The sequence below is a fragment of the Nerophis lumbriciformis genome, linkage group LG07 (assembly GCF_033978685.3).
Source record: "Nerophis lumbriciformis linkage group LG07, RoL_Nlum_v2.1, whole genome shotgun sequence".
Lineage (NCBI taxonomy): Eukaryota > Metazoa > Chordata > Actinopteri > Syngnathiformes > Syngnathidae > Nerophis > Nerophis lumbriciformis.
Window position 1 is genome coordinate 10017630 of NC_084554.2, and position 14871 is coordinate 10032500.

At 38.2% G+C, this 14871-nt stretch overlaps 1 protein-coding gene across 1 annotated transcript in view; it reads right to left on the bottom strand.

Annotated features, from left to right (window-relative positions):
* LOC133609852 (cyclic nucleotide-gated channel beta-3-like) overlaps positions 1-14871 on the bottom strand; it is a 282901-nt gene that overhangs the window by 38289 nt on the left and 229741 nt on the right. Inside the window, exon 3 of the mRNA XM_061965864.1 lies at positions 1225-1295. The gene's annotated coding sequence lies outside the window, so the exon portion shown is untranslated. The remainder of the gene's footprint in view (positions 1-1224; positions 1296-14871) is intronic.

The window sequence follows — 14871 nt, forward strand, 5'->3', positions numbered from 1 at the left end:
TTGCCATCCAAGCAACGGTACCATGGACGCCCCTGCTTATTTCAGCAAGACAATGCCAAGCCACATGCTACATCAACGTGGCTTCAGAGTAAAAGAGTGCGGGTACTAGACTGGCCTGCCTGTAGTCCAGACCTGTCTCCCATTGAAAATGTGTGGCGCATTATGAAGCCTAAAATACCACAACGGAGACCCCCGGACTGTTGAACAACTTAAGCTGTACATCAAGCAAAAATGGGAAATAATTCCACCAGAGAAGCTTCAAAAATGTGTCTCCTCAGTTCCCAAACGTTTATTGAGTGTTGTTAAAAGAAAAGGTGATGTAACACAGTGGGGAACATACCCTTTCCCAACTACTTTGTCACGTGTTGCAGCCATGAAATTCTAAGTTAGTTATTATTTGCAAAAAATAAAAAATAAAGTTTATGAGTTTGAACATCAAATATCTTGTCTTTGTAGTGCATTCAACTGAATATGGGTTGAAAAGGATTTGCAAATCATTGTATTCCATTTATATTTACATCTAACACAATTTCCCAACTCATATGGAAACGGGGTTTGTAGTTACTTTGGTCATCTAATTAGTTACTATGGTTTTCTAAGTCACAGCAGCTCAGACGAGGCACCAAGCAGTGTGGGTGGGGAGCTTTTCCACAGAGTGCTTCCAGAGCGGCCAGCCTGAAATGTGGGTGTCAGGGACAGACGCGGAAGGAGATTTTTACAACAAAGTTCTAAAGCGTAGTGATATATCAGATTGTAGGTGGGATTTTTTACCCTTAGCGTTCACATTTCGCTGCATTTTTGTTGCGTTTCGCTTGATTGTAAAATATGTCAATCGAGAGGGGGTGTGACGTTCATATGTTGTCTATATTCAGTGTTGTATCGTTCATAGTTAATATTGTAAATCCCACATTCTTTATTTTCATGTACATTCTGGGTGTCTCAGTCAGTAAAACATTTTTTAATTCCATTCTGTTTTTTAAGGTGGTCTGTCATAACGTTTTTAACATTGAATCAGACATTATTGTGAGGTTTTGTATTAGTTACTAAAAAATACATATACCGGACCCCAGACACATTTTTTTCTCTGAATTCAAAATAATTGCCCAGTCCTGCATTAGAGCCTTCTCTTAGTAAACTGCAAGGCGGTTGTACAACAAATATAAACATACTACACAGGTAAAATACGTCCAAAAAGCAAATGCTGTGAACGTGATCTTTACGTACCTTGCTTACAGCTGGAGCTGGTGGAGGACCAGGTGAAGGTAGAGGACCCACTCTGGGCGTCTCAGGAGCTGCTGTGGGCCAATGAGAAAGCCTTTAAATGTACCACACCATACTCCTAAAGATGTATCTCCTCCTGTCTGCAAGTGTGATGGGAATGATCGCAGACCGAGCGAAAGGTCTTTTTTTTTTTTTTTAAGATCGCTCGCTTTTCCGGCCCTCTGAAGTTGGTCAAGGTGTTGTTGCCGTTTTTAGCTGCACTAATACTCTTGCAGAGGGACAAGCCCCTGTCGCCACTTGGAGTAACAACTAAGCCCATCACCATCTCATACAAGATCCCCAGAGGATTATGGCTGACCACAAAAGCTCACATGGCCCACTCTCACACGAGCTATGCCCTCACATAGATGTTGACAAACCTCCCAATGCTGACAACATTGACACTTATTTCATAGTCCACTGTAGACAAAGATGGTGCCTACAGGTAAAATCCCCTCCCAGTAGTGATTTTAGGCTTGTTTTCTTAAAAGTTCAATTTGGAACGCCTACTGTATTTTCCGGACCATAGGGCGCACCGGATTATAAGGCGCATTGCCAATGAATGGTCTATTTTTGATCTTTTTTCATATATTAGGCGCACTGGATTGTAAGGCGCATTAAAGGAGTCATATTATTTTTTTCTAAATGTAAAACAGTTCTTTGTGGTCTACGTAACATGTAATGGTGGTTCTTTGGTCAAAATGTTGCAAAGGTTGTTTATCAGATTATCTTCAAGTCGCTTCACCTTCCACAGCGTCTTCTCCCCGTCATCTTTGTTGTAACGGTGTAGCGTGCAAGGACGGGAGTGGAAGAAGTGTCAAAAGATGGAGCTAACTGTTTTAATGACATTCAGACTTTACTTCAATCAATTACGGAGCAGCATCTCCTCATCCGGAAACAACAACACAGGAAATGTGTCCCGTGAAAAACTCTCTAATAACTAAAGTTCCTTGGGTGAATAATGTAATCTCACTACACCGGTATGTTTTAGCGCTTTTATTGGGGGGTTTCCTGAGATATAAGTAAGAACTTTACACTACTTTATGTTACAAATGGCAACAGGAGAGGATGAATGTCCCATAACAAGAAGATAGAGAAAAAGAAGAAGCTTATCGACCACGGTGTCCATATGGACTACAAAGGCGGACGCGCGCAATTTTTCAGAATTTACAGACACCAAATACAGGTCAGCAGGTACCAGAAGGTAAGAAAAGTTGCTCTTGCATAATATTGCGAAACAAAACACCAGATATGTCTTACCTTATACACACACCATAATAATTTGCGTATGTTTAATGCGCCGACAATCCATCAAGCGGTGTGGCTTCATAGCTTACCAAAGTCGTACTAAAACATTTTGATAGATTTTTGAGCGCTGTGTGTAATGTTCTATATTCTCAATGGAACATATAAAATGTTGGTGTTGTTTACTTGAGACCCATCATATTGCAGTCTACATGTATCTCTTATGCTTGACTGCCATCTACTGGTCACATTTGTCATTTCACCTTGTACCAAATAAAATAGCTTCGAGGTGGGTAGGCTCAACCAAAATGATTCCTAACATTAGGCGCACCGGGTTATAAGGCGCACTGTCGCGTTTTGAGGGGGAAAAAAAGGATTTTAAGTGCACCTTATAGTCCGGAAAAACATCACTTTTCATACATATAAAGTGTAGCACAAAGTGCTTTACATTTAAAAACACTACATCCCGCTTTCATTGCATATTCACAAATTGAACCAGTCCCGTCGGTCTTTCTTTGCTTCGGACCTGCATCCATCCATTCATTTTCTACCGCTTGTCCCTTTTGGGGTCGCGGGGGGTGCTGGAGCCTATCTCAGCTGCCGCCCCTATAGATTCTTGGTAGTAGCGTCATGTTTGTCGCGCAATCCAAGATAATTTTGTGATGGTGTCTGCTATTTAACATCAGCATAGCCATTAAAGACGTAATATGTGTGCCAATAGATAGGTCTCTGATGACATCATACGATGACGTCTGCCTTCTTGCGTCACATAGACACGCAAACAGTGACACAACAAAAGGTGACGTCTGTTTTGTTCAAATCGTTTCGCCAAATTGTACACCAAACAAGCGACACATAAGATAAAACGGTTATAGCATCGTGCTCCTGAGGCTGTAGCGAAATGCTAATTTAAGCTTGGTACAGTGCATTTTACACTATTTGTATTGTACTTAGCAGAAATTAGCCTTTTATCGACACACAAAGTGTAAAACATGGTATTCAAACGTTCTAGAACGCCTCAATAGATAGGTTTCTGCCATCTTGTGTGTCAAAACAAAGTGAAGCGTGTATGCAAACACTTTTAACCACGCACCTCTATTATTTTTGTGCGAACTGGGTCACATGAGTCATGTGGGGTTGTAGAAATCGCGCAAATTCAGGACAAGGAACCACAAATGACTACAATATTCTCATTGTAAAGCAGGGAAAAGAAACCGAGCGACTGTCGACAGAAAGATGGTGTCTTCAGGTGAACCCCCCTACCCCAGTTGTGATTTTAGGCTTGTTTTCTAAAAAGTGCATTTTAGTACAGCACTTTTCATACATATGAAATGTAGCACAAAGTGCTTTACATTTAAAAACACTACACCCCGCTTTCATTGCATGATCACAAGTTGAAACAATCTTTCTTTGCTTCGGACCTTCACCCACACCTATACATTCTTAGATACCGTATTTTTCGGAGTATAAGTCACTCCAGAGTATAAGTCGCATTTTTGGGGAAAATGTATTTGATAAAACCCAACACCAAGAACAGACATTTGAAAGGCAATTTAAAATAAATAAAGAATAGTGAACAACAGGCTGAATAAGTGTACGTTATCCATCCATCGATCCATTTTCTACCGCTTATTCCCTTCGGGGTCGCGGGGGGCGCTGGAGCCTATCTCAGCTACAATCGGGCGGAAGGCGGGGTACACCCTGGACAAGTCGCCACCTCATCGCAGGGCCAACACAGATAGACAGACAACATTCACACTCACATTCACACACTAGGGCCAATTTAGTGTTGCCAATCAACCTATCCCCAGGTGCATGTCTTTGGAGGTGGGAGGAAGCCGGAGTACCCGGAGGGAACCCACGCAGTCACGGGGAGAACATGCAAACTCCACACAGAAAGATCCTGAGCCCGGGATTGAACCCCAAACTACTCAGGACCTTCGTATTGTGAGGCAGATGCACTAACCCCTCTGCCACCGTGCTGCCTAAGTGTACGTTATATGAGGCATAAATAACCAATTGAGAACGTGCCTGGTATGTTAACGTAACATACCGTATATTACCAAATAGTAGCCCAGGCGTTTATTTCACAAAATCGATTTTGGGGACAGGCGTTTAAAAGAAGCAGGCGGTTATTTGCACAAGGCTTTTATTTATTTTTGCACCAGCCTGCACCAGGCCATTATATGGTTACAATGGTTACTGTCCAGTATTTTTTTTTTCGTACAAAAAACTTTAAATGTAAAAGCTATTGTAAACATACAAACACAAAAACAAGAGATCAACATGAGGTAGGTTATCAAAAGACAAGAGAACAACAAGGCCTCAACATGGCAGTAGTGCAACAATTGTCAAATAGAATACCAATACTAAAAATAAAAAAACTTTTTAAATAAAGCAGCCTACCGGGAAAAATAAAATTATGGTACCAAGTACTCAAGTATAAAACCCACCATCAAAACAGAACAATAATATTGTCACTTAAATAAAATAAAGGCTACAGTACTCCAAGTTTTAAATAAAGCAGCATACAGGAACAAATACAATTATGGTACCAAGTACTCTATAAAACCATCAAAACAATAATACTGCAGCAAACGCAACCCCAGTAGCATTTTAATCTAAATTATGCAAATAACAGCCCATGGGCGGCTATTTGGACATAGGCGGTTATTAGGAAGAGGCGGTTAATTCACAAAATGGGGTCAGACCCCGGGCAGCTATTAGGACATGGGCGGTTATTTGCCCAAGGGCGTTTATTTGGTAATATACGGTATTATGGTAAGAGTCATTCAAATAACTATAACATATAGAACATGCTATACGTTTACCAAACAATCTGTTACTCCTAATCGCTAAATCCCATGAAATCTTATACGTCTAGTCTCTTACGTGAATGAGCTAAATAATATTATTTGATATTTTACAGTAACGTGTTAATAATTTCACACATAAGTCGCTGCTGAGTATAAGTCGCACCCCCGGCCAAACTATGAAAAAAACTGCCACTTATAGTCCGAAAAATACGGTAGATAGAGTACTTTATTGATTCCTTCAGCAGAGTCCCCTCAGCAGCAGTGTACAGAATCAAAATAAAAAATATAACAATAATAAAATAACAGTAAAAATAAGAATATAAGAAGATAAACTTGGTAGTAGCGTCATGTTTGTAGCGCAATCCAAGATCATTTCTTAATAGTGTCTGCTATTTAACATCCGCATAGCCATTAGAGACGTAATATGTGTGCCAATAGATAGGTTTCCGATGACGTCATCCGATGACGTCCGCCATCTTGTGTGTCAAAACGAAGCGAAGCGTGTATGCTAACACTTTTAACCAAGCACACCTCTATTGTTATTTGTGTGCGAAATGGGTTCACACACGTGTCATGTAGGGTTGTCAGTGTTTCCCACACATTCATTTATTTGTGGCGGCCCGCCACGAAAGAATTACGTCCGCCACAAATGGATTTTTCGGCTTTTGACTCGCTCGACCGCTCATAAAAGCAATGGGACTCTGTCTGTGAATGTACCTTGTAGTTACAACTCTGGTGCAGTAGGTGGCGGTAGCCTACTATGCATTGTAACTACGCCAATAGCACTTAATTCACCTGGTGGGCCAGAAGAAGAAGAAGAAGACGGCGGAGTAAAAGAACGGACCGACCGGATCAAAATACGAGGCTAATATAGGTTGTAGGTAGATAAGTTATAGCTACATCGCTCGCGGCTCGTCATATATTTAACGTTAATCCGCGATTTCAACGAGCGTTTCACTGACGGTGAGCAGCCTGACGCTGCTTCATTAACACCGCCGCTGTTGTCACGTCACGTGTTACCATACCGACGAGCTAACGTGTCCAGGTTATAACCCTATTGTCAATAAACACACGTGGAGACGGTGCTTCAGATACTGCATTAATAATGAAGCTAAATTGTCCACTGTCCACTGCAGCATGTGAATGCAATGAAAATAATAAAATCTGAGCCAACCAGCTGTTAAAATGTTGTCCAGGTTAATGTTTTGGCCATTAAAGGCCCTTCATTTCAAGATTTCAACTGTGATCGGGCTTTAAACAGGTGGCTGACCTGTTCAGATGGGTGTAACTCAGGGGTGCTCACACTTTTTCTGCAGGCGAGCTACTTTTCAATTGATCAAGTCGTGGGGATCTACCTCATTCATATATATAATTTATATTTACTTATTTATGAAATATATGTTTTTGTTAACAAGTTAAAGGTGTTTAATGATAATGCAAGCATGTTTAACACATATATTCCTTTCTTTCATGAAGACAAGAATATAAGTTGGTGTATTACCTGATTGTGATGACTTGCATTGATAGGAATCAGACAGTGGTGCTGATAACGTCCGCATTTTCGAATGGAGGAGAAAAAAAGTCCTCCTTTCTGTCCAATACCACATGAAAGTGGTTGGTTTTTGGCATCTTATTTGTCCAGCTTCTGTACTCCTTTGTATACACTTTACAAGAAATACATTGTCGGCAAACTCCGTAGCTTGCTAGCTTGTGCACGCCAGCTTTCTGAGACTCTTATTTTGTTAGCGCAACTGTGCAACTGTGCAGTCGGTCTTTGGAGTTTTGACGACAGGTACGGCGCCAGAGTCTGTTGAAATAAAGTGTTTCTGGCCTTCCTGTTGGTAATTTTAATGAGCTAAATATGTACATAAAGTGTTGTACTTATATTCCAACTCCGCGTTCTTCTTGGTCATCGCCGCTGCCGCCGTCACCCCCCGACCACACCACCACAAATAGATGCCTGTCCTGTGGGAAACACTGGTTGTAGAAATTGCGCGAATTCAGGACAGAAGAACCACAAATTACTACGACATTCTTATTGTAAAGCAGGGAAAAGACACCGAGCGACTGGCAACAGAAAGGCGCAACCTGGCTTGAATCAATCGAGCTGGATTTACTCCCGATCCAACAAAACGACACCTGTGTAGCGGTTGCTTTAAGGACATAATTCACCACACCTGTTTAATTGACTTTGTCGTTATTATTCACTGTCACTGTTCTATTGTGCACATAACAAATTTGTTAAATATTTTATTAAATATTCATCACATTTGATACATTCAATAATAAAAGATATATAACCTGTAACATGCATGTAAAAAGTATGTTAAAAAAATTGATAAATTATGTACATATACACAGTGTACATGTCAGGTGATTTGTAAAACAATATATACAAAATATGTGAACATATTTTGTATTTATTTACGACTTAGAATGCATTGAAAAACAAAAACATATGTGTCTTGTATAGGTATTTTGACTAATAGACAGCACATATGTTTCTACATGTATTTCTAATGTTAGCGTACATCCAGTATGATTGATTCGACATGGTCGGAATCATTCCGACCACGGTGACGTCATTCTACGGAAATAGCCGAAGGTAGTCGGCGCGGAATATTCAAAATGGCTGACTGAATTTGTGGCATTTTGTGATGTTTAGACAGTAATGTTTTACATACTTTGCGGATTGTAAATACAATTCGATGGTTGAATGGATACAAAGAAACACAATCAAGCATATAAAGCCAACTTGTTTATCCACGCAATAGGTACTTTAAGGGCGTGTCACCTCGCCAGCTCGTTGAAAGTGTGTAGCACTCACACACTTCTAAAGAGCGTAAACACGGCAAATATAGCCGTCATCGTTCTTCTAAAACATCATCTAACATGTATAAACACCAATTCATGGATTATTTGTGTTTCTTACCAAGTGATTGGAGAAGATTTAATTTTTTTCGTCGAAGGAAATTGCTAAAATTATGGCAGCGTGGGCGAACTAACCGGAAGTGACATAGGCTTGTCTAAAAGCTCACCGGGTTTGCTGATTGGCTGACAGGTAACGCCGGCGAATCTGATTGGCTCCTGGAGGCGCTTGTCACTTTTTAACAAAGATTAACACATGTCCACAAACAGAATTGAACATAAGTACATTGCAACATCAATTGCAATCGTTTTAATTACACCTTTTTCTCCCTCTTTTTGATTCATCTTTAATATTTTATTCTTTGTAACTGAAAATACTATCAAGAATGTGGATTTGGAGCCTGGGCTACAGTACTCTTTGTCACTCATTAAATTCACGCCTCAGAGATTGCAAGCTGTTATAAAAGCCAGAGATGGTGCAACAAAGTACAAGTGATGTGTTGTACTGTTTTTTTATTTCTTTGTTTTTCATAATTCTGACATTTTTTTTTTCCCATAACTACGCATTTCCAATTTTTTTTTTACTGAAAAAAAAATGAAATGGTTACTTGTTTTTTAAAGCCAGAAATACATATACAATGACTATAGTTTTGTGTCATGTCTGTTTGTTTTTGTGTTGTTGTTTTTTACAAAATTAAATAAACTAGGGACGGCGTGGCGCAGTGGCCGTGCGCGACCCGAGGGTCCCTGGTTCAATCCCCACCTAGTACCAACCTTGTCATGTCCGTTGTGTCCTGTGCAAGACACCCTTGCTCCTGATGGGTGCTGGTTAGCGCCTTGCATGGCAGCTCCCTCCATCAGTGTGTGAATGTGTGTGTGAATGGGTAAATGTGGAAGTAGTGTCAAAGCGCTTTGAGTACCTTGAAGGTAGAAAAGCGCTATACAAGTACAACCCATTTATCATTTATTTATAAACTGAATGAACATCCTTCAAGACTGGTGATTCCATCATTTTCTCTAGGGATTGTAGAAATTAAGAGTAGTGGTCACCAACCACAGGTCCGGGGACCGGTAGCGTCCCGTGAAGAATTTGCTACCGGGCCGCAGAGAAACGTTAAATAATTTATAAACTAAATTTTTTCCCCAACTTAACTTTCACCTGACCCACTAGACGCACCAATAAGTTTGTTTATGGATGTACAATAAAACCCCTCATAAGAAGTTGCCATTTGTTATATTTGTTATAACTTTGTGACATGATACAATGCACATTCATAAACATATAAAATATAAATGTGACAGATTGTAGCTGAAGGCTGATTTCCATCTGCAGTCTCATTGCAAAGAAACAAGCCCAGGGCTCCAACTAATTAGAATAGAATAGAATAGAAATTACTTTATTGATTCCTGGGGGTAATTCAGCACCACAGTTCGCTCACAATAAACAATAAACACTTAGGTATTTTTTTACATGTGAATAATATAAATACAGTGTATTATACAGCATTATTCACATGTGAATACTATAAATACAGTCTATTATACACAGAGGTGGGTAGTAACGCGCTACATTTACTCCGTTACATCTACTTGAGTAACTTTTGGGATAAATTGTACTTCTAAGAGTAGTTTTAATGCAACATACTTTTACTTTTACTTAAGTATATTTATAGAGAAGGAATGCTACTTTTACTCCGCTACTTTTATCTACATTCAGCTCGCTACTCGCTACTAATTTTTATCGATCTGTTAATGCACGCTTTGTTTGTTTTGGTCTGTCAGACAGACCTTCAAAGTGCCTGCGTTACTGGTGACGTTTCACTTCGTTCCACCAATCAGATGCAGTCACTGGTGACGTTGGACCAATCAAACAGAGCCAGGTGGTCACATGACCTGACTTAAACAAGTTGAAAAACTTATTGGGGTGTTACCATTTAGTGGTCAATTGTACGGAATATGTACTGTACTGTGCAATCTAATCATAAAAGTTCCAATCAATCAATCAAAAGTGTGAAGGAAAAAATATACTTTTTTTATTTCAACCGTACATCCCGTCAAAAGCCTCAAGCACATGAGGACGTTCCTGTCTTCACAATAAAAGTGCCGCTCCATCGCGCCTGCGCTTTCAAAACAAGAGTCTCCGAAAGCCAGCGCAAACAAGCTAGCAAGCTACGGAGTTTGACGCCAATATATTTCTTGTAAAGTGTATAAAAACGAATATGGAAGCTGGACAAATAAGGTGCCAAAAACCAACCACTTTTATGTGGTATTAGACAGAAAGGAGGAACTTTTCTTCTCCTCCATTTGAAAACGTGGACGTTATCATCACTACTGTCTGATTACAATCAACGCAAGTCATCAGAATCAGGTAATACACCAACTTATATTCTAGTCTTCATTGAAGAAAGGAATCTATATGTTAAACATGCATGTATATTCATTAAAACATCTTTAACATGTAAACAAAAACAGCAAAATAAATACATATAAATTATATACTGTATATATATATATATATATATATATATATATATATATATATATATATATATATATATATATATATATATATATATATATATGTGTGTGTGTGTATGTTACTCATCAGTTACTCAGTACTTGAGTAGTTTTTTCACAACATACTTTTTACTTTTACTCAAGTAAATATTTGGGTGACTACTCCTTACTTTTACTTGAGTAATAAATCTCTAAAGTAACAGTACTCTTACTTGAGTACAATTTCTGGCTACTCTACCCACCTCTGATTATACAGAATTATTCACATGTGAGTAATATAAATACAGTCTATTTATAACATTATTCACATGTGAGTAATATAAATACAGTCTATTATACAGCATTATTCACATGTGAATAATATAAATACAGTCTGTTATACAGCATTATTCAAATGTGAATAATATAAATACAGTCTATTATACAGCATTATTCACATGTGAATGATATAAATACAGTCTATTATACATTCAAGTACAGTCAAAAAGGAACAAATGCATTATACAGTCTGATGTCTGTCGGTGTGAAGGACTTCCTGTGTCGTTCCGTGTTGCATTTTGCAATTCGTTTGAAATTCAGCTTTAAAGTGAGTTGTATTGTTCATGCACTTATTTTCGCTGTATTTATCTGGCACAAGTGGAAAACCGGTCCCTGAAAATAATGCCTACATTAAACATATTTGGTCACTGCATGACTGCAAGCTAATCGATGCGAACATGCTATTTAGGCTAGCTGTATATCCATATTGCATCATTATGCCTCGTTTGTAGCTATATTTGAGCTCATTTAGTTTCCTTTAAGTCCTCTTAATTCAATTTATATCTCATGACACACTATCTGTATGTAATATGGTTTTTAATTTTTTGCGGCTCCAGACAGATTTGTTTTTGTATTTTTGGTCCGATATGGCTCTTTCAACATTTTGGGTTGCCGACCCCTGACCTAAAAGCACAGAATTCTTAACAGTATTTTTGCATTTCCCTCCTCCACCAAAAGGGGGCAGAAGAGCCTCTCCTATGTTTCCCTCTGTTAACTGCTCTCTTTACAACTCATGAAACTCTTTTTCCTTAGAAGAAGCCAGATGTTGGTGAGGTTTATTTTCTGCTCTCGGCGAGTGAAAAGACACTAGTGTGAATTATAAGCCTTTAAAAGACATCCACATCTGCTGCCATGACAAAACACCGTCCAACAGACCAACAATTTTTGTGTGTGTGTGAAGAAACGATTGCTGCACTGCAAAAAGTCAGTGTTCAAAACCAAGAAAAAAAAATACAAAAATGAAGGGTATTTTATTTGAACTAAGCAAAATTATCTGCCAATAAAACAAGAATATTCGGTTTGTCAAGACTTTCCAAAACAAGAAAAATTAGCTAATCTCAATGAATCCAAAAATACCTTAAAGGCCTACTGAAATGCGATTTTCTTATTTAAACGGGAATAGCAGGTCCATTCTATGTGTCATACTTGATCATTTCGCGATATTGCCATATTTTTGCTGAAAGGATTTAGTAGAGAACATCGACGATAAAGTTCGCAATTTTTGGTCGCTGATAAAAAAGCCTTGCCTGTACCGGAAGTAGCAGACGAGTAGCGTGACGTCACAGGTTGTGGAGCTCCTCACATCTGCACATTGTTTACAATCATGGCCACCAGCAGCGAGAGCGATTCGGACCGAGAAAGCGACGATTTCCCCATTAATTTGAGCGAGGATGAAAGATTCGTGGATGAGGAAAGTGAGAGTGAAGGACTAGAGGGCAGTGGGAGCGATTCAGATAGGGAAGATGCTGTGAGAGGCGGGTGGGACCTGATATTCAGCTGGGAATGACTAAAACAGTAAATAAACACAACTCTATTAGCCACAACACAACCAGGCTTATATTTAATATGCCACAAATTAATCCCGCATAACAAACACCCCTCCTCTCTCGTCCATATAACCCGCCGATACAACTCTAACACCTGCACAACACACTCAATCCCACATGTGATCTATGACCTGTGGTCTTTGACGTGTGGTCTTTGACGTATGATCTATGACGAGTGATATATGACGTGTGATCTGTGACGAGTGATCCATGATGTGTGATCTATAATGTGTGATCTATAATGTGTGATCTATGATGTGTTACCTATGACATGTGATCTCTGACGTGTGATCTATGATGTGTGGTCTATGACATGTGATCTATGACGTGTGGTCTATGACATGTGATCTATGAAATGTGATCTATGACGTGTGATCTATGACATGTGGTCTTTGAAGTGTGACCTATGACGTGTGATCTATGAAATGTGATCTATGACGAGTGGTCTATGATGTGTGGTCTATGACTTGTGGTCTATGACGTGTGGACTATGACTTGTGATCTATGACGTGTGATCTTTGACGTGTGAACTATGACGTGTGGTCTTTGACGTGTGCTCTATGACTTGTGGTCTATGACGTGTGGTCTATGAAGAGTGATCTATGGCGTGTGGTCTATGACGTGTGGTCTTTGACGTGTGGTCTATGCAGAGTCATCTATGACGTGTGGTTTATGACGTGTGGTCTTTGATGTGTGATCTATGATGTGTGATCTATGACCTGTGGTCTTTGATGTGTGGTCTTTGACGTGTGATCTATGACGAGTGGTCTATGACCTGTGGTCTTTGACGTGTGGTCTTTGACGTGTGGTCTATGACCTGTGATCTATGACCTGTGTTCTTTTTGATGTGTGATCTGTGACGTGTGATCTATGAGGTGTGATCTATGACATGTGGACTATGACGAGTGATACATGACGTGTGATCTATGACATGTGAACTATGACGAGTGATCTATGACGTATGATCTGTGACGAGTGATCCATGATGTATGATGTATAATGTGTGATCTATGATGTGTTACCAATGACATGTGATCTCTGACGTGTGATCTATGATGTGTGGTCTATGACATGTGATCTATGACGTGTGGTCTATGATGTGTGGTCTATGAAATGTGATCTATGACGTGTGATCTATGACATGTGGTCTTTGAAGTGTGATCTATGAAGTGTGATCTATGAAATGTGATCTATGACGAGTGGTCTATGATGTGTGGTCTATGACGTGTGGTCTATGACGTGTGACCTATGACGTGTGGTCTATGATGTGTGATCTATGAAATGTGATCTATGACGAGTGATCTATGACATGTGGTCTTTGACGTGTGGTCTATGAAATGTGATCTATGACATGGGATCTTTGATGTGTGGTCTTTGAATAGTGATCTATGACCTGTGATCTATGATGTGTGATGTATGTCCTGTGAACTATGACATGTGAGCTATGAAGAGTGATCTAGGACATGTGGTCACATGACCTGTAAATGGTCACATGACCGAGACTGCATTCAGCTCCTGGTCACCTCATGACCTCACCTTCTGCCTGACAGAGGTCAAACTGCTGTAGAAAATTTGATATAAATATGATATAAACATGATGTAAATATGATATAAATATGATATAAATATGGTATCAAATATATGAAATATGATATAAATATGGTATAAAAATGATATAAATATGATATAAACATGATGTAAATATGATATAAATATGATATATAGTATAATATATGATATGAAATATGAAAAAAATATGGTATACAAATGATATAAAAATTATATAATATATGATATAAATATGATATAAATATGGTATACAAATTGTGTAAATATGATATAAAAATAGTATAAAATATGATATGAAATATGATATAAATATGGTATAAAATATATGAAATATGATATAGATATGGTATAAAAATGATATAAATATGATATAAATATGATATAAACATGATGTAAATATGATATAAACATGATATAAATATGATATAAACATGATGTAAATATGATATAAATATGATATATAGTATAATATATGATATGAAATATGATATAAATATGGTATAAAAATGATAGAAAAATTGTATAATATATGATATAAATATGATATAAATATGGTATAAAAATTATGTAAATATGATATAAATATAGTATAAAATATGATATGAAATATGATATAAATATGGTATAAATATGATAAACATGATGTAAATATGATATAAATATGATATAAATATAGTATAAAATGATATAAATATGGTATAAAAATGATGTAAATATGATATAAATATGAT